The sequence below is a fragment of the Petromyzon marinus genome, chromosome 7 (genome assembly GCF_048934315.1).
Source record: "Petromyzon marinus isolate PM22_M1 ecotype Great Lakes invasive population chromosome 7, UKy_Petmar_22M1.pri1.0, whole genome shotgun sequence".
Taxonomy (NCBI): Eukaryota; Metazoa; Chordata; class Hyperoartia; order Petromyzontiformes; family Petromyzontidae; genus Petromyzon; species Petromyzon marinus.
Genome location: NC_133673.1, coordinates 12,234,287 through 12,255,330, shown reverse-complemented (window position 1 = coordinate 12,255,330; position 21,044 = coordinate 12,234,287). Strand labels below are relative to the sequence as shown.

At 46.2% G+C, this 21,044-nt stretch overlaps 1 protein-coding gene across 5 annotated transcripts in view; it reads right to left on the bottom strand.

The window, feature by feature from the left end:
• LOC116940104 (SH3 and multiple ankyrin repeat domains protein 3-like) overlaps positions 1-21,044 on the bottom strand; it is a 176,511-nt gene that overhangs the window by 127,539 nt on the left and 27,928 nt on the right. For 2 of the 5 annotated variants that reach the window (XM_032949437.2, XM_076065401.1), the window contains exon 1: positions 10,394-10,552. The exons of 1 other annotated variant lie outside the window; for it this stretch is intronic. The gene's annotated coding sequence lies outside the window, so the exon portion shown is untranslated. Of the gene's footprint in view, positions 1-10,393; positions 10,554-21,044 lie in introns of those variants that run through there. 2 more of the 5 variants (XM_076065399.1, XM_076065402.1) reach the window with 2 other exon arrangements.

The window sequence follows — 21,044 nt, the reverse complement described above, 5'->3', positions numbered from 1 at the left end:
AAATATGACGTCACAATGCTCTGCCCCCCCCCAAATAATAATAAAACATGCTTCAAATCGCTTTAAACTATTGTCATTGTAGTGCGTGTTTAATGTGGCGCTGCACTCTGATGTTGTAGGAGAAAACATTTATTAAAAAGTCTATTTAATTCAGTAGAACGTGTTGTCTATATTTATTTAAAGTTGCGCATTTTGATGTGACGTCACATTTCTTACCCCCCCCCCCCTCGTCACACATCGTCACAAATATCTGACCCCCCCCCTTAGGTGCGTGACGTCATTTATTGACGGCCCTAAAGTAAAAATTTGGGGCTTAATGGTTGGTTAAGTTCGTAAATCTCAAGCACGTTATGGCGAGGTACCACGGTACGTAAAACGGGATTGGGTGTCATTAGGTTGAGGAAGTTATAGCCAAAGTACGTAAAGCAAAGGTAATGAGAGGGCGTTAATCGAGGTGTTACTGTAATACAATAAGACCATTGTCGTAATGACGGATATTGTCATTTCTTTCAGGTAAAATATTCAAAGATTGAGCAGAAAAAAAGCAATCGTAGAACATGTGGGTGAAATGTGGATAATCTACTACTCTAGTTTTATAACCTTAGAAAAAGTACATAGCAAATAAAGTGTCATGTTTACAGCAGGAACCTTGCGGTCAGGGGAGGTAGAGTCTCTCCTGTCATACTACAATGAATAAAGCTGTTACGAAAAGTAAAACAAAGAATAATCAAATAAAATAAATATTAAACATTTTCCACTGATCTGTGTTATAAGTGTCGTTTCTGTACGATTCCAATCATTTTTTTTGTCAAAATCGCCAAATTTGTGGACGTGTCTAACACGCCCCCATCAGTGAGGACGCCCCCTCAGTGAGGACACGCCCCTCCTCAGTGAGGCCACGCCCCCTCCGTGAAGCCCCCTCCGTGTGTGAATCTGGCTCTGACACCAGCCAGTGCCTCCCCAGCCATTGACCTCACCGCACGGCGCTGGTTTACGGTGAAATTAAGTTTTGCATTGGCCAGGAGATAGCAGTACAGCAGTAAGTGGACTGAATCCACCTCTATAAAGCTTTGGGTGTTACCCGCTTGCATAGGTGGGTCTTCTCTGGGCACTGGTATCCTCACACATTCCATGTGTCCATTAATAGCACTGTGCCCAACATCCCAATGTAGCAACACCCTCCTGCAAAAGGGTGTTGAGACTCAATGAGAATTTCCTAGGTTAAATAAGGGATTTATTTATCTATTTGTTTTTTTTATTGTTTAGCTGTAATAATGACGAATGAGATATCGTATTCTCTGGCGTGGCACACATTTGTCACAGTGATACAATTTCCGAGTCGCAAGGGGTCTTGCATTAAACAAAAAACTCCAGCCCTCACTGCCATATAATAATCATATAATCACATTTAATCTTGGTGATCTTATACACAATAGATTATCGAAAGTCATGGAATCGAAAATGTAATTCAGTTATACTTTTGTAACGATCAAAACAATCCGTACCCAAGAACCAATTCGATTGATCACCTGATTAGAAGGTGGGAAGTTGTAGATCTTTGCCTATCTTGTTTGACCAAACTTCACCAGGGTGATCAGTGCTGGTTGGTGGAAGTTGGGAAACTGATCATCAAAATTGCACACGCTATTATAACGCAACAAAACACTACTAAAATTAACAACCCCCCTTCCAGGTTTGTATTCATACCAATTATCAGATAAGTGCAATGTGTGATGCATTTGGAGAAAGCTTGGTGAACGTGGAAGCTGAACCGAAGGACCGAAGTGCGAGTGAGTACCGGGCACAATTTTGCCAGCGAATAAACTCTGAATTTTATCATTGCTATTTCCGCTACTACAACGTTACTCTCTCTCTGCGTGCGTGTACGCGAAACTGCGCTGCTGTCGTGAGATCTTGCCACATATAATGCCACAAAGAATGTGGGCAGTTTCCACTTTATTCCCAGCGTAATCTCTTGGCAATAAAATAAGATGGAGAAAAAAAGAAAAAACCTGCTGCTGATGCTGCTAACACACGGGATGACATTAAAGTGCAGATCTACAGTAACATTTTATAGAAATGGTAACTGATCAGAGGCCTCCGGAAGGTCTGTGTGATACTGATAAACCCATCGCACGTTGATAACGTTCACGAGCGGCGAGCACTTTCAACAAAACCCAGCCTCATCGCTGGCCGTGCTTCTCTGAGGCTCTCAGCGTGAGTAGGAACTCGGTGTGCTACCCTGGCCACATTGTCAGGCACCATGGGCACGAGTCTAAGCTGCTGCTTTGCCGTTTCAGCGTTATGCCTTCTTATACGTGCAGTTTTCCCATTGGTTTCTTACAGGACAAATCGCAAACCCCCCCAAAAATGTACCAGAAATCCCACGTAAGACCCGCATTGAGGTTTAATTTCGTAAACGGTGCCATGAATGAATTATGACTAGCATGCAATCACCACTATCTTACTCTCTCTCTCTAAGCATTGCAATGTGTGTTGGACACTCTTTGGTGTTCGTTCAGTATCTATAGCTTTGCAACTTGCAGAGGGCAGTGAGGAGCAAGTTGTTATTTATCTCCATTAAACACGTTAGCCCGCTCTCCAGGTTGGGTTACGTCCTCCACCGCCAGCCCCCCCCCGCCAAGCCAAAAAACTAAAAAACTGGCATGCGAGGAAGCGAAATTATTTTGCGGCAGATTTGTTGTTTGTTGGTGTATTACTCGCCCTTGTCCCACTTTCCGTTCTCGGGCTATAATCGCGCTGACGGCCAAACAAACATCTAGAATAGAACCAAAGAGTATGGATCCTTGCAGTCACGAAAGCTTCAAATCTAGAATCTTCCAACAAATCAATGTCGGAGTGATGATCATGCTCTCGGGCAGGTTGGACCGCTCGCTCCCTGCGCTTCCACCATCGGTGGACGTACGCGGCTCGGGCGACTGAAAATCTCGTGGCATCCACGATTCACACTGGGAAGCAACAGAAGGTGGGGACGGGACAGACCGGCGAGCCCCTTTATTTTCCGCTTTGGCAGCGTGTGAAGTGCCGGCGGTGCGCGATGGCGCTTAAGGACACGGCTGGGGGGGATTCCCCCGACTCGGCGCTACAAACGAGGAAGAACCAGGCCCCCTTTATTATGTTTTAATAGCGGCTCTTTTTTTTTCGACAACTGTAGCCTTTTTACGCTCATACTCCAGAGCCTCTGGGGTTTTATTGAAAGCGTGACGGCTTTACAGAGTGCAGCTGTCTTCATCGATCGTAAGAATTAGGCTGTTATTAAAGCCGCCCAGGCGCGGAACGTCCACTTTGTCATAAATAAATGTAAGCGTCGCATTTTTAATATTAATGTATACATTACACCCCCAATTGAAATGTCGTATGCTCCCCGCGATTGATGTCGTTTTCAAACACCGAGAAGAAAATGTGTGAATATGGCTGCCATTTTTTTTCTTCCCCCCAACAACTTGACCATTTGGAAAGGCGAAAAATTACATTGACCCCGTGATGATAACCCTCGCGAGAGGCATGGAATTGCTAAAGTGCTCAAATTATGTATGTGAAAATGCTGACTTGCCAAGGCTGCTACGGAGACAGGTGATCATTATGGATGGAGTGAGTCACACATACACACAAGAGCGGGATAGGATTTAATTCCAAGCCAATTACCGACAACATGACAGCAGGTAGGCCTACTGTCGATTGCTGGGATTGTTAGAATGCATCGCCGAAGTGAAATTGAATATATACGATGCCAATTAAAATCAAACAGGAAAAAACGAGTATGACTGAGACGCGCACACGTTCCGAGTCGAGGGCTGTGTTTATCTTACACCCAAAAGTCTCCATGCACACTAAAACGCGTGGGGGGGACTTACAAGTAAGACAAAATAGTGAGTAAAAACAGGTCAAATAAGATATAATATTTTGAAGAGAAGAAAACTAAGCCAAACTATAGCATGATAAAAACTCAAATGGAGTGATGATATATGTACGCGTAAAATGTCGTAGGAATCCTAGCATGATGTGCATTTCAAGATGATACCGCAGGGATTGCTGCATAATTCTGTACACAGCCTCGTGACTGCCACAGCTGAGAAAAATCGAGAGTGTGGCGTTTTGAATTCAATCAGAAATATAGCAAAGCAACTGCATTCCGGTGTCAACGTTATTGGAACACATCAGTGCAGTATAGCCATCACTGCATACGGCTGATATTCCTGCAAAGAAGGAGAAACACGTTGAGAAATAAACCACGCGTACGCATGGCTTACGTGACGATTTTTCAAAACCCATTTGTTCTTGGTAGTATACAATTAGCAGTACAGAAACTGATGGGTAGCTGTCAGAGCAAAATGCATTTTCATAATTTAATCTGGTCCTGGTTTTAGTCTCCAAGTTTGTGTACAATTATTTGATCAATTTAGAACAGTTTTCCACAAGGTAAGTCCCTAGTAGCAACGCAAATTGATCCTGATGGATTATGTTTACGGGAGTTAAAGGGCCATTCACCCCCACCTTCGCCCCCCCATGGAATGACTGCCAGAGCTAAGGCTTAGGTGTTTTCATCCCCGTTGTAAAGCATTACAATATATATTACACATATATTGCTGGTATGTCCACCGTTGGCTGGTTTTCAGGTTAAAGTTCAGATTTTGAGTGTTACCGCAGGTAACACAGCCTCCGTACCATTGGTACGGAGGCTGTGTTTAGAATGAAACCTTTGCCCCCACCCACAGAGCTGCTCCAATGCCCCACTGCTAAGGCTATGTTCTGGGCACAAACCTCAGTGAGGGCTGCTGATAGAGGCCAAAGTGCCTGTAGTGGCACACACTCTTCATTACTGCGGTGCGGCTCATCTTTCCGACCCACCCCCCACCCCCTCTGACCATAGTCCAAATGGCACGTTCCATTTGGATGTTTGGGGTGCAGCGGTGGCGCAGTGGTTAGCGCAGTGTGCCACAAAACCTGGTGACCTGATTTTGAATCCCAGCCACGGCTAACGTCAGTGGCAAGTGATGTCTGAACTAGTCTTGATACTTCTCCTGCTTCTACAACCCACAGTGCTCAGTGTGGCGAAGTATGGTCAAACAACCTCCATGACTGACACAGTGTGGGCAGGCCTCCATCCAGTAGTGGATTGACCAAGGCCAGGACATTATTATCATTAACATCAGGATACAATCAGGGCATCATTTGAGCCGAGTCTATCCAGGTCAGTGACCTGGGAATTATATCCGAAACCCTGCACAGCAGTATACCTCTCGTAATGGCTGTGACTACTATTCATGAGATAACCAGTCACCTAGAAAAAATATATATATCAGTGAGAAATTAAGCCCTGGTTATTGTTATGACTGCCATCACCTGCCTTTTTCTGGCCAAAACATGTGTTGTGCACACCTTTGATTTCCAAGCCCAGAACCACACATGCTAAGATGCGTCGAATACTGAACTGGAAGTGACGACTCCGCTAATCTTTCCATGTTCGTCCACAACTGCATTCCATCCGTCATACGCAGCGTAGCTGGCATAGCTGCGCGCATTCACAGGTTGTGCCTGTTGGCTCGCAATCTTTATTGCACATCATTGTGTACATTAGCAGACTTTTAAAAGACGCAACAGGACTCGCACACGCAGCATCTTGATTTGTTTTTATCAAGACAAGAACGTTTCGTGTCAACGTTAAGGGTCCGATTGCCTCAAATTTGAAAATCACCCACAACAGTTAACGTGAAAGAAAGAAAAACAGCCACAAGACTGGACCATCCATAAACAAAATCAACGCTTAGTTCTTTCGGTAAAGTCACGTTGAGAATTTGTATTGTTCTATATATATTATTATTTTGTTGTTTCCCTTCAACATGACTTTACCGAAAGAACTAAGAATATGAATTACTGCAGTCACGAAAGCTTTAAATCAAAATTTTAAATCAACGCTGTTGTTGATTATGCATACCGTACTGTGTAGCTTAAAAAAATATATACAAATATGCAGCCCCGCAAATGCTTTCTCACGCCAATGCTGGCGGAAGGACCTCCACTACAGGTAGCTCAAGAGAGCCCCTCCGATTCGCACGGTTGGCTATGTACGGTGCGAAAGAAGTTCAACATACGTACAGAGGTGTTTCTTTGGAAATGCTCGGGTACCCACGCTTTATCCCACCACACACAACCTGCCGATCGACCCAGCGCGTACCGATCGATATTTCTGGGTGGATGGAGGCAACAAGGTGGTGGTGCATATTCTTAGCTCTTTCGGTAAAGTCACGTTGAAGGGAAACAATACAATAATAAAATATCTATAAAACAATAAAAAAAATTCTCACGACGTTTCGACCATAACGAGCGTTTGTGTTATGGTCGAAACGTCGTGAGAATTTTTTTTATTGTTTTATATATATTTTATTATTTTATTGCTTCCCTTCAACGTGACTTTATCGAAAGAGCTAAGAATATGAATTACTGCAGTCACGAAAGCTTTAAATCAAAATTGAAGGTGGTGGTGGTGGTGGGGGAATTAAATTGCCGCGCCAGGAGGTCGAACCAGCGACCATTTCGGCAAGCAAGCCTCGTGTGCGAGCATTAACACCGCCGATGTGTGCCCAAGACGAGGGGCATCGTTCGTTTTCAGGCGATGGATGAATTCTCAGCCAAGACAACAGCCCGGAGGGACAACACAGGGGCCGTCCATAAATGACGTCACGCACATGGGGGGGGGGGGGAGGGGTCAGACATTTGTGACGATGTGTGACGAGGGAGGCGGGGGGTTTGAGAAATGTGACGTCACATCAAAATGCGCAACTTTAAATAAATATAGACAACACGTTCTACTTAAATAAATAGACTTTTTTATATATAAATGTTTTCTCCTACAACACCAGAGTGCAGCGCCACATTAAATACGCACTACAATGACAATAGTTTAAAGCGATTTGAAGCGTGTTTTATTTTCAAAATGGAAATATAGTTTTTTGGGGGGGGCAGAGCTTTGTGACGTCATATTTGAGAGAGGGTCTGACTTTTTGTGACGCCGTGGGACGATTGGGGGGGGGGGGGTAAACTGTTGGCTGCAAGCGCTGAGCGAGCAAATCGCGGCATCCGACGAGATTTGCTGTCCCCTCCTATCCAATGGACAGACTCCGCAAAGACTCTCCTATCGAATGGATATCGACTGGAACAGTGTAGGTGACATCTGTTGATAGACAACGCGTAGGTGTGCGTGTCTACTTACGTTACCGTATTCTACGGATTATACGATGCTCTTTAAAGTAAGACGCACCCCCTCTCCCCCCCCCCCCCCGCAACTTTGTTTTATTTAAATACAGGGGAATACGGTACTTTCCGAAATGCTTCCAAAGAACCAACGCCGTGCGGTAATGAGCTTCACGCGTTCATGGAACGCCGGGAAATAAACCAGCTTGGGATCACACACGGCGCGACACGTGTCCGGCGGTGCCCTTGAATGTGGTTTGTCCTACACAGTGACGGATTAAGCTAGTGCGGGGCCTGCAGCATATGTTATAAAGGGGTCCTAAATTTTAAAAAAACCCCGTAAATATTAAAACACAAAAATGTTACGTGCATAGTAAAGTAATTGCATTTTTTCATTTGCTATACAGGCAGATCATACCTTAAACACCCGGTCGTTCATAAAAGTTGAAGGCAGTATAGTACTATAGTAATAGCGCAAGTGCAGAATCACTGAACCGGAATTGATAGCTTGAAAGCATTTAGCGCGGGGCCCTTGAAAGTGCGACCAGGATAATCCGGCACTGGTCCGACACTCGCATCGCAAGTCCATGTTCCACCAGATCACCTGGAAAGCGCGCTCGATCTCATTTCACCTCGGACAGCTGAAGCAGGTATTTCAAGCCTGGATAGCGCATGGATGGGCGACTTTCAAACCGGTTGTCATTTGGGGCTGCGGGCCATACGTCGTGGACAGAGGGTGGAATTAGAACAAACTGCATTGTTGTACTGCACTTACATTCCTCCCGCCTTCGCCATCGCTCAATGAACCGGTGCGGTGAAGTATGGTAAAAAAAAATAACTCCCCGCACGTCATCCAACAGCGGATTGAAAGAAGGTACGGTACATTCACGTGCAAGGAAAGACGAGTCCATCTGGGTTCGTCAAGGTTCGTGTTGTTACTATGCATGCGTAGAGCTGTGTGGGTGTTTGTTTTCTTTGTGTGCCAATGACACGCAGTCAATTCGATGGCACGTCTCGTATCGTCGTTTTCCGTACGATGCAAGTGGCTTAGTTTGAGTTGTCGGTCTGATAAAGTGAAGTCCTCACGTCGATGTCAACTTAAATACAATTACGAGGGAGCGGTGGCGCGGTGGTTAGCAACACTGCCGTTATAAACCCGTCGACCTAAGTTAGATTCCCATCTGCTTGGTTCTTTCGGTAAAGTCACGTAGAAGGGAAATAATAATATAATAAAAATAAAACATAATAAGATAAAATTCGCACGACGTTTCGGCCACAACACAAGTAGCCTTCCTCAGGTGAAGAAACATAACTGTCGGAAAGACTGTCTTTCGATCACACTCTGCTGGGTTCGGAAAGACAGTCTTTCTGACAGTCCTGTTTCTTCACCTGAGGAAGGCTACTTGTGTTGTGGCCGAAACGTCGTGAGAATTTTCTTTTATTATGTTTTATTTTTATTATTTTATTATTTCCATTCTACGTGACTTTACCGAAAGAACCAAGAAGATGAATCCCTGCAGTCACGAAAGCTTTAAATCGAAATTTAGATTCCCATGTCACACAGCCAACGTCAGTGGCGAATCAGTCTGAACCGGTCCTGGGCCCGCCCGCCTTCACCAAACCCGCACGGACCAAGATGGTGAAGTATGGCCAAACAAACACACACTCCCCCTAATGGCTGGACATCTGTCGAAAAAGAGCTTCATAGCTCATCGGATTCATCCAGGGTTAAAATAAAGTCTAATTTTCATTCTGACCAACAAACAGAGTGGTGGGGCATTCATCCAGCAAGTGATTTCCAAAGGGCTGTATATGCATGAGTCAAAGTGGAAACGTACAATTAACAATGATTCATAATTGGGGTTTTTATTTATTGGGGTTAGGCCACTAAAATAATCTGATCGTATTGGCTGTACTAACCAAGGTGTCCGCTTATGCAATTAACAAGAGAATACACATTTCCGAAGCGATCCTATATACTGATTGTCTGACACGAGTCTCGACAGAGCTAAAGTCCTAGAGGCAACCCACTCACGACTGATACCGGCGGCCCTCCTACACAGACGCAACCGATAGCCAGACGGGCCAGTGGTGGGTGGCACAGCTGGTAAGTATGCTCCTGCCATTACCGTGTGTGCACAGAGCACAGGTAAACACTAAAATAGCAAACAGTCTAGATGCCAAAAGGTAAACACCCACCTCTGAGCCACAGTGCAAACACAGGTTTTATGTTAATCAGATCAATGACCACGGAATACCCAAAGCTGACGCATCTGCTGATCCACAAACAGGGCACGAATACACAACACTCACTCCCAGATGTACAAATCACCCTGCAACGTATGAAGTTTAACAGTTCATAAGGCATGGGTGTAATGCGAGCGTGTAGACGGCACGAAACGCTGAAGGTGCAGCCCTGAAACGGCTATGCTCGCCTCACTGCTGGCGGAATGGCCTACTCGAGAGGGAGCACTATGGACCGCCTCCCCCCCTAGAAAGGGTACTTGGCAAATTCTTCAACGCTGGCCGGACGCATTGGAAGACGTGGGTGATGTGCCCAAGCTTTATCCCACGGCATACGACCTGCTTGCTCATCGACTATGGTGTACCCATTCATAAAAGCTGAGTGGATCGAGGAAATACTTAAGAAACATCATCCATTACTTTGCCGTCTGAGTTGCAGGTCCGGCGTGCTAAACCATGACCCCACGGAAGCACCCTCGTACAACACAGTAAACATGCGACGCTGGGCCAACTTTGTTTGGCATGTGGTTGGAACTGTTAGACCAACGTTGGCCCAACGTTCCATGTTTACTGGGTTAAGTGGATACGTATATAAAAAAAAACATATAAACTGATATTCTACAACGTGTGCGGCATTGCACTCATCACGGCAGTACATTGTGTAAGCACCTTTACGAAATTAGTTACACATGAACACATCGTGCTATGCTTAACTGCCCATATAACATTATCCCCCGCACACACACAACCGATTACAAACTACATCACTATAACAGGGGGGGGGGACGAAACGTTTAAAGGAAAGAACACCAAACGATAAGAACCGCAGCACCAAAAAAAGACAAAGCTCCCCCGTATAGCCTTAACAGACTGCTGGGGCAAGTGCTGTTCGCGAGCGTCTACCGCAGCACCACCAACCCACCCACCCCTGTCTTACCTTGCTCAAAGGTTCTGGGGCACCACGTCGTCAGTGCTAATCGGAGGTAGGCGAGCACACATCCCGCGGAGAGAAGACAGACACACACACTCACACACACGGTGGGGAACTCACTCTGGAGTCCGGAGCAGAGACCCACGGTGGCTTTATGCATGGGAGGAGCTTGCGGCGCACGAAACGGCTGCTGTCAGCTTCCAATCGCGAGCACGGCCCAACCCCTACCCCCTCGAAGACAAACATTCCCCCGCCTAATATGTGCCCTTGCGTCCTGTTAAGGAGGGCCATCCATCGACTATGAAGGGCCCCTGCCCAAAACGTCGCTTATTACATATTTTGTGGGGTTTTTTTCTTTCTTATAAATAGCCTCATATGTACTGTATAGGTTAGTCCAGATGTCTAGTGACCCCCAGTTAATTGACCATCTAATATTTATTTCCTTTGCATTTTCATTTCTGTTTACGTTTTAGATCATTAGATGGGGGTCACAAGACACCTGAACCATCCTGTAGAATGTTGGGGCAAGTGCTCTGTTTTGCGAGCACCTATTAATGCCATATCGGCGCATGCGTGCACAGTATACGCACGTAGACCCAAAATAAGTCCAGAACAAATGACAGCAGTGGAAATAAATACCATCCTCATCCTCAGTCATGATCAATCCACTGCTGGATGAAGGCCTCCCCTATACGCTTCTGTGAAGTAGTAATAATCCGCGGAAAATACTGAAGTGCTTAACCAACTAAATAAAACAATATATGGGGAACACGTACAATTGACGAAACACCTAGTCAAACCCGTCCGCCTGTGTTTACACACCGCACCATGTACTCGATTAAGGCTAAGTAGACGCATCAAGGGACGGCGCAGAATCGGTTCAGGTATCACTCACCACCCATGTTAGCCGTGACCGGGAATTGAACCTGAACGCACTGCGGCACCGCTCCCCTGTAACATCCCCCCCCACACACACGCCGCCAACAGCCCCACGCCTCCACACCGTCCCTCCCAATAACCATGTCATCCATTCGTGTTTGTTCTAAGGGATGTCACGTTTCAATTACGACGGTGTGAGAGTGTGAGAGCGGTGGTGCAGCGGTCAGCGCGCTGCGTGCGCTACGAACCTGGCGACCCGGGTTCGATTCTCGCTCACGGCCAACGCCGGTGACGATTATCTGCACCGGTTCTGGGCCTCCCCTAGGTCTACTCAGCCTCAAATGAGTACCTGGTGCGGTGCGTAAAAAAAACATCGCCACTGGGGAGACAAAGGCGGCCGGGCGTGGTGCTGGCCACCCATCCCCTCCGTGTGCCGTTCTGGCTTTCGTAGGTGCTCGCTAACAGCGCTTGCCCCTACAGCCTGTTATTTGACGGGGGGCCGTCAGCAGTTAGCGCTCTTTCGTCCGATTGCGGAGCGGGCGGGGATGACCAAAGGTCTGCAACGAAATCATTATCGGCGCTCAATCCACCCGGGGCTGCTTCGATGCGGACTCCTGCGAGGCGTCGTCCGATCGCAGAGAATTGGAGGCGGCGGTTGGGCTTTGCGCGGAGAGGCTGAATTATATTTGGCCTACTCTTCTACGCTGTCCAGACGCATTGGAAGATGTCTTTGTATATGCATATATATTGGCAATGAAAATAATGTACTGAGCAGGCCTTTTCCCAGTGCACTGCTGGATGAAGGCCTCTCTCTCCACGATTTGACGGATGTACGGGCTCTTTGACCATACTTCTCACCACGCCGGTCGGTGAAGTTGCGGCCTCTCCGGAGCAAGCAAGAGCGGTGCAGACATCCCTCGAAACTCATGAACAGCCGTGGCAGAGAATCGAACTCGGGTGGTGGAGGTGGGTTTTTGAATAGGAGATGCTTTGAGTGAATCTTCAAAGGCACCGATCAGAAGCGTCGTTCCAAACAACCACAGCCGAGAGACGTGCGTCCCCTCGCGACACTTGCTGACACTTTGCCGAACGCGCGTGCGTTTAGTTGAATATTGCACAAACGTGCGCTCCATTATCCTAAATGTAACATAAGCATGCCATCATCATGCCGTGCTCTATCTACGTCTGTGAAAATGAGCTCTGAAGCTCATCGGGTTCCTCCAGTGTAAATACAAATTCTGATTGACCAAGCTTCAGACGCGGGATCTACAAACGTCCCAGGGGGGAAGGAGGAGCTGGCCTGAAATATCGAGCTTTAAAAATATATATGGCCGTACATTAATAATAAACAAATAAAACATAAAATAACACATTGCATTATTTAATCTGGTCAATATCAATAACATTAATTTTCGCGGACCCAGCCCCCCATTCCCCCAGGATTCACCAATGCCGAGCTCGCCTGCTGTGTGATTCTCACGCGTTAACGATGGGTGAAATCAGCTCCTGTGCAAAGAGCTAAAATGGGATGCTGCTTCGCCAAGGACGTGGGAGATGGCGATTCATAGTAGACTGACGTTTCAAGCAACTGCCCTTCGGCAAAAATATAGGGAGGGCAAAGCGATCGACTCGTTTGGCAGATTTGAATGCCAATATATACAGGCTCTGAGACGTTAACGATGGCTTTGGGAGGAGGTCTTCATCCAGCAGTGGATAAATCATTGCTGTTGCTGATGAAGAATAATGAGCGATGCCTGAATGTGGACACTATTTATTATCCACGCCAGATCATGCGCGTTAATTTCAGGCTGTCGTGTTTGTGCGTGGATGCTGCATATTTGATCACGCGTTCTATGCTACTGAATAAATAATTGTCCCCGTGTAATGTATTTAATATCGGCGTTTCGAATAATTTGCGCCTGTTTTGCTCTCGAAGTGTGCGGTTGTTTATCCAGATCTCCCTTGAAATAAGTAATACTTAAAAAAAATATTCAAACACGCTTTAATGAAATGTACTGTAGTAATGGCAGAACTCCACGACTTCAGGAAGTGGCCCCGAAGCTTGCCACAACGTAAAGGGGCCGTGGCCAATTACAGCCAACGTCAGTTGAGCGTGGACAATTAGACCCAAGCCGAAACATAACATATAAAAAAATAATGTTTAAAAAGATATAATATTTTTTTATATGATGGAATATAGTATTGTCATCAGTATGACATAAGTATACCAAGTTTGCAGTCGATACCACATTGGGAAGTGGGTTAAAATTGAGTTACAAGATTTGAGGCTACAACAACAACGACAACAATGACAACAACAACAACGACAACAACAGAGTGAGTTAAATGAAAGCGTATAAAAGAGGCCTCAACAAACATCCTCCTGGTCCTTGTCGTGCGACGTCACTGACATACTCTGCATCCTCTCCGATCTCGTAACTTCAGAACCAGCGTGAGTATGCACCAGAAAAACGTCAACGCCTTCGTCAAAAAAACAAAACTGACTTAAAAAAAGTGTATGCCAAGTGACGTTTCGGGTTACAACCCTCCTTCACAGCACGTAGAGAGGCCAGATCGTTAGACAGTTTCTACACTTTGCCTTATTTAGGCAACAGTATATAGAGCATGGCTGATGATGGCATGCTTGTGTTACATTTAGGATAATGGAGCGCACGTTTGTACAAACGAGACAGAAATAAATAAAATTCCAAAGAACCAATACAAAGAAGGTAAACACGGGAAAATAGAGCATCGATAATGGTATTTAATATCCGTATTCTCCGGATTATAAGACGTTCTGGAAAGCAAAGCTCATGTTATCGGTGTTAATAAAGCTATCATTCTGTTGTTGTTGTCGTTTTTATTCGCGTGTTTCGTTTACGACCGTTAAATACCTCGTTTTGTTAATTGTGCAATATCCCTTAAGGAGCGTGCACAGTCCTCACTCTCTGCAATATCGTTGACGTTCTTGTGTCTTTGCTCTGTTGTCGCTGTGCTAACGCACCGCGGGTCTCCCTAACGCACCGCGGGTCTCCCTTGTAGGATCAGAACCTGCATTTATACCAGAGGAATCCGACGAGCTGTACAGCTCTTTTCCCACAAATAAAATTAACTTAACCTGACAACAAGTCTGGTTACGCGCACACACACACGTGCCCGATTTTAGGAAGCGTCTCTCAATTATCGTTTTAAAATACGGAGGCAGGGTGGGGGGGGGAGTTGCGTTTTATAATCCGGAAAATCTGGTGAGATGGAGACTTTATCGCGACAATTGAACTCAGAGCGGAGGGTATGCGAACGGTTACGCCGCCAATAAGAATAATCCGCCTCTGAAATGCACTCGCTCTGTTAAGTCTGAGCTTAAGGTAGCCGCTGGTCCCGTGCATGGAGGTAGCCCCCGCTGAACAGCCAAAAGCGTTTTGAGAATGTGACGCCGAGCGTACGCGTGTAGGTGGATCGGGACACCGCGCTATGAAACCAGCGACGTGAGTCGATTAATATCAAGCCATTGGCCAGCATCAGTGGCGAGTTCGAGTGATATCTGAATCGCCCCCCCCCCAACCTTCACCAACGCGCACGGACGACCGTGGTGGAGTATGGTCAAATAACATCAACGAAACCACACTTAGACACTTTTTTTGTTATGCGAAAGGGCTAATGACGTCAAACACTTGCAGATTAAAGAACGTGGGCTGTTGTTTGATGGGCCTAGTAGTGAAGAGGGAGTACTTTGGTCAACAACATATGGGCAAACCAGCTGTATATGCATGACAAGACTGGCTGCTGATGAGACCTAAAGGATCGAAATTAGTCCAGTATTTCCTTAAACAACTGCTGCTGATGATGATGATGATGAACATGTGTGGAAGGCCTATATGCCAATAGACAGAATGGAGGTACTTTTAATGTTATGAAATAAAACGAAAATTCTAAATATTATACAGCCCTGTGTCAATCCATCATCAGTGGTGGCCTAAAGCCTCCCCGTGCCTTCACCGGTTCAGATTATCATCATTGATGATAGCCGTGGCCTGGAATAGAACTCAGAGTCAGTGGATTCGAAGCGCAGTGCGCTCATCACTGCGCTAACCACTCCCCCCCCCAAACAGTCGCACCTTACTGGGATACAATCTTGAAGGGAAAGAAGACATTCTCCAGGAGTGACATTTTAAATCGTGAGCTTTTGTAAATGCAGTGCGAATCTTTAATTACGCGTCGCTAACTTTAAAGCCAGAGACGAGCGGCGCCCGCTCACAACACACCATTCGAGCCGACGCAAATTGTCTGTTTTTTGGGCTGCTTCCGGATGAATCCAGAATGCCAAAGCTTTCGAAACACATAGCATGGGATTCAACGGTAATGAATTTAAGTGCATGTCAGTGCGAATGAGCCAATCAATCGCGTCTGGTTGTAAAGAGAGGAAATTTTATATTCGGCGCATATGAACGTTAATTAATGCGCAGTTCGCCACTAGCATGGGCCGATTTTGTTTTAACGATATATAAAATGAACATGTAGCAGTGGATAGCGAACATGCTATGAACCTTGCGAGCTAAGTTTGGCGCGGCTAACATGAGTGGCAAAGTCGTTTCTGAAGCGGTCCAGCCTTCCTTCACCTGCGTCGTCACCAGGAACTTATCCAGGAGTCGATTGACAAAAGGGCCGTACATGTGTAATGACAGGGTCAACCTGCGGTGTGAGTGGACTAGTGGCCACGGGAGGTAATGACAGTGGGGTCAGCCTGCAGTGCGAGTGGACTCGTGGCTACGGGAGCTAATGACACAGGAGTCAGCGTACAGTGCGAGTGGACTGGTGGCTACAGGAGGTCATGACAGGGGAGTCAGCTTGCAGTGCGAGTGGAATGGTGGCCACAAGAGCTAATGACAGGGGAGTCAGCTTACAGTGCGAGTGGACTAGTGGCCACGGGAGGTAATGACAGGGGAGTCAGCTTACAGTGCGAGTGGACTGGTGGCTACGGGAGGTAATGACAGGGGAGTCAGCCTGCAGTGCGAGTGGACTGGTGGCCACGGGAGGTAATGACAGGGGAGTCAGCCTGCAGTGCGAGTGGACTGGTGGGCTACGGGAACAATCGAGAATAGGAGCGTGGCCAGGTGATATAAGAGGACGGTGGAGTCTGCTCGTAGAGCGAGCGGTCTAGAACCAGCGAGAAGGTTCGGGAATGGGAGCGTGGCCTCGGACCGTATATCAGGGAGATGCGCAGGAGACTCGGGGCTGTTGCAGTGGGGGTCTCCGCCTGTCCGAGTGTGAGCACGCGGCTCCTTAAATATAGAAACCATCTCAAGACAAGTGCGTCCAAGTCATCATCACACATGTACATAATCGTCATTTGTCCAGTCACCCATTACTCCATCTAGACTCATGTCGGGAAATTGTATACAGTTGGGTCATCATGTCATATGTGTGTATTCTCATTTATTATCAGATTACGTGGACTAACCAAAAAAACGATTATGAACAACTCTTAATTGTATCTTGATTTGAAGCTTTTGTGACTGGAGGAATCCATACTCTTTGGTTCTTTCGATAAAGTCACGTAGGTAGAAATAAAATAAAAACAAATCACGACGTTTCGATCGCAACACAAGCGATCTTCATCAGGTGGGACAACCACAGCAAGAAAATGCTGAAGTCGGCAGGGGAGCTGCCGTGGCAAGAGGTTATATTTACATCTTAATTAGTGCTTTAAAGACATTGTCAATCCACTGCTGGATGAAAGCCTTCTCACGCTGTGTCGGCCACGGTAGAGCGTTTGACCATACTTCACCGCGGTGGTTAATGCATGTTAATGTAGGCAAGGGAAATAGATTTGGTAGCATACAAGTGCAGTAGCGACACGGATTTTGCTGCACTGCCCATCCTGCTGTACATGGGTAGTGCATCCATACAAAGGTCCGATTCAGATGTCACTCGCCACTGATTGTTAGCCGTGCAGACCGGGAATCGAACTGCAGAAAATCGGGTTCAAGAAGCGCGGTCCGCTAACCACTGCACCACCGCTCCAGCCAGATTGCATATTTAATGGGGAGGAAATAAAATGTCTCGAGAAGAGGCGCAGTAACCTTGCAGTGCGAAGTGAGGTCATCTCAATGATAGGCAAAGTGACATTGAGTAATGGGGATGTAGTGCAGTGACCTACACAGTACAACCTCGTAGCTTTTGGCCCATTTATTTTAATGTTGGCAACGTATTCCTTATATAAAAAAACAATAATAATGTACTGCCTGTGGTTAATCCACTGCTGGAAAAAGATGTCACTTGCACCATGTAGATTATGGGGGTTGCTTGACCGTACTTCACGACGCTGGTCAGTGCGGGTTGATGATGTAGTCGGTTGCGTGGAAGGTGGCCCAGGACAGATTCAGATGTCACATATCACTCGCCACTGATGTTACGGCGTGATCGGGAATCTAACACAGAACATCTGCTTCATCGCGCAAATGCGCTAATCCATGCGCCACCGTTCCATTAGTCACAGCGTAACCGTTTGGAGGATTATATAGAGAGTAACATTTCCGCTTGAGAGTCTGCATCACGTCTCCTACCGATCTCAAAACACTTCGTATACATTTTAACGCTCCTCTGTAAGACAATGGGGCATTCGCTTTCATACAATTCCGTCGCTTGTCGAGACGTGTGGGTGAGACGGATCATTAAGACATGAGTGGGGTATCTATAAATGCCTCACCATCTACAATACAGGTACTCCTCTACTTACGAACGAGTTAGGTTCCAGAGGGTCTGTTCGCAAGTCGATCTGTTCGTAAGTCCAACTTTCCTCCTGTCGATTCCAAAACACGTTATACGGCATGTACACTAAACACGGGGAATGGCTTTAAAAGTTGTACAATCTCCTGTAGATACCACTGATTCTTCATGATCTGCAAATGCAGATGCCTCCACCGCCATCTATTGTGTGACAGTTGAACTTACGACTCTTGGTCCGAACAGGCAACTGGGCGTACGGACGGGTTTGTTCGTATCTCTGAAAGTTCGTAGGTCGAATGTTCGTAAGTAGAGGCGTTCCTGTCCAATACATGTATAACCTCATATTTAAATCGCAGTCGGAAGAGTCTGAAACGTCGCTCCGCGAATTACGCCGGCATGCTACATCCACCTCGATGTCTTTATTGTTCTAAACCCGTTCACATCATGTGCCGTATGTACAGTGAGGGAAAAAAGTATTTGATCCCCTGCTGATTTTGTACGTTTGCCCACTGACAAAAAAATGATCAGTCTATAATTTTAATGGTAGGTTTATTTGAACAGTGAGAGACAGAATAACAACAAAGATATCCAGAAAAACGCATGTCAAAAATGTTATAAATTGATTTGCATTTTAATGGGGGAAATAAGTATTAGACCCCTCTGCAAAACATGACTTAGTACTTGGTGGCAAAACCCTTGTTGGCAATCACAGAGGTCAGACGTTTCTTGTAGTTGGCCACCAGGTTTGCACACATCTCAGGAGGGATTTTGTCCCACTCCTCTTTGCAGATCTTCTCCAAGTCATTAAGGTTTCGAGGCTGACGTTTGGCAAATCGAACCTTCAGCTCCCTCCACAGATTTTCTATGGGATTAAGGTCTGGAGACTAGCTAGGCCACTCCAGAACCTTAATGTGCTTCTTCTTGAGCCACTCCTTTGTTGCCTTGGCCGTGTATTTTGGGTCACTGTCATGCTGGAATACCCATCCACGACCCATTTCCAATGCCCTGGCTGAGGGAAGGAGGTTCTCACCCAAGCGTTGACGGTACATGGCCCCGTCCATCGTCCCTTTGATGCGGTGAAGTTGTCCTGTCCCCTTAGCAAAAAAACACCCCCAAAGCATAATGTTTCCACCTCCATGTTTGACGGTGGGGATGGTATTCTTGGGGTCATAGGCAGCATTCCTTCTCCTCCAAACACAGCGAGTTGAGTTGATGCCAAACAGCTCCATTTTGGTCTCATCTGACCACAACACTTTCACCCAGTTGTCCTCTGAATCATTCAGATGTTCATTGGCAAACTTCAGACGGGTATGTATATGTGCTTTCTTGAGCAGGGGGACCTTGCGGGCGCTGCAGGATTTCAGTCCTTCACGGCGTAGTGTGTTACCAATTGTTTTCTTGGTGACTATGGTCCCAGCTGCCTTGAGATCATTGATAAGATCCTCCCGTGTAGTTCTGGGCTGATTCCTCACCGTTCTCATGATCATTGCAACTCCACGAGGTGAGATCTTGCATGGAGCCCCAGGCCGAGGGAGATTGACAGTTCTTTTGTGTTTCTTCCATTTGCGAATAATCGCACCAACTGTTGTCACCTTCCCACCAAGCTGTTTGGCAATGGTCTTGTAGCCCATTCCAGCCTTGTGTAGGTCTACAATCTTGTCCCTGACATCTTTGGAAAGCTCTTTGGTCTTGGCCATGGTGGAGAGTTTGGAATCTTATTGATTGAATGCTTCTGTGGACAGGTGTCTTTTATACAGGTAACAAGCTGAGATTAGGAGCACTCCCTTTAATAGTGTGCTCCTAATCTCAGCACGTTACCTGTATAAAAGACACCTGGGAGCCAGAAATCTTTCATTAAAAAGCAATTCAATTTATAAAAAAATTTGAATGTTCTTTTCTGGATTTTTTGTTGTTGTTATTCTGTCTCTCCCTGTTCAAATAAACCTACCATTAAAATTATAGACTGATCATTTCTTTGTCAGTGGGCAAACGTACAAAATCAGCAGGGGGTCAAATACTTTTTTCCCTCACTGTATGTTGAACATCTCGCCACCGTAGCGCCCTAGAATAGAACAGGATGGGTATCTAAGGGCTCAGGAACAGCATCGTTGTTATGTACTAATTCTAAACTCCCTTACCCCGTACGTGGTGAAATATGGTCAAACAAACCCCGTCTATAAAATATATATTTATTTTTATTTTACAAGGTAAGGCTCACTATGTAGCTCTTTTTTCAGAAGCGACCTGGCCACAAATAATAGCTCAACTATGTGGCTTATCACGTGGACATTTATAGCAGCAGCCAAATACTCGAAACGCGTGTTTCTAAATGTGGAGGGAAAAACCTGGAGGCTCCGGTGAAAAATACACGTGACCACGGGGAGAGGAGACACGCAAACTCCAAATATACAGCAGCAGCAGGCGTCAGGGTCGGGATCGAATCCACGACCTCCTGTGTACCAGGCGAGGTAGTTAACATCTCTTATCCAACGTGATGATGCTGAGAGAGAGAGAGACACGCAAACTCCAAATATACAGCAGCAGGCGTCAGGGTCGGGATCGAACCCACGACCTCCTGTATACCAGGCGAGGTAGTTAACATCTCCTAGCCACCGTGATGATGATGATGAGAGAGACACACGCAAACTCCAAATATACAGCAGCAGGCGTCAGGGTCGGGATCGAACCCACGACCTCCTGTATACCAGGCGAGGTAGTTCACATCTCCTCGCCACCGCGGTGCCCATCTATCTGGTTAGTCCTATCGGGACCAAAAAAAAACACACATTCGATGTCTGATGATCGCAGTATGTATAATATATATTTTATATATTGGATGGTAGCGGTGTGTAAGTAATTTAGACCTCTACATTGGAATTCGAATGGTAAATACATTTTGATTAAACTTGCGTGTCAAATGGATTGTTGCTATTCAATAATCGACTAATTAACATTGCGGCGACTATAGCCAGCTCTAGCTGCTGCGAATGCCAGGCGAATCCTGTGCATGCGTGCAATTAAACGCGAATGAGAAACATACCCATTCGTACAC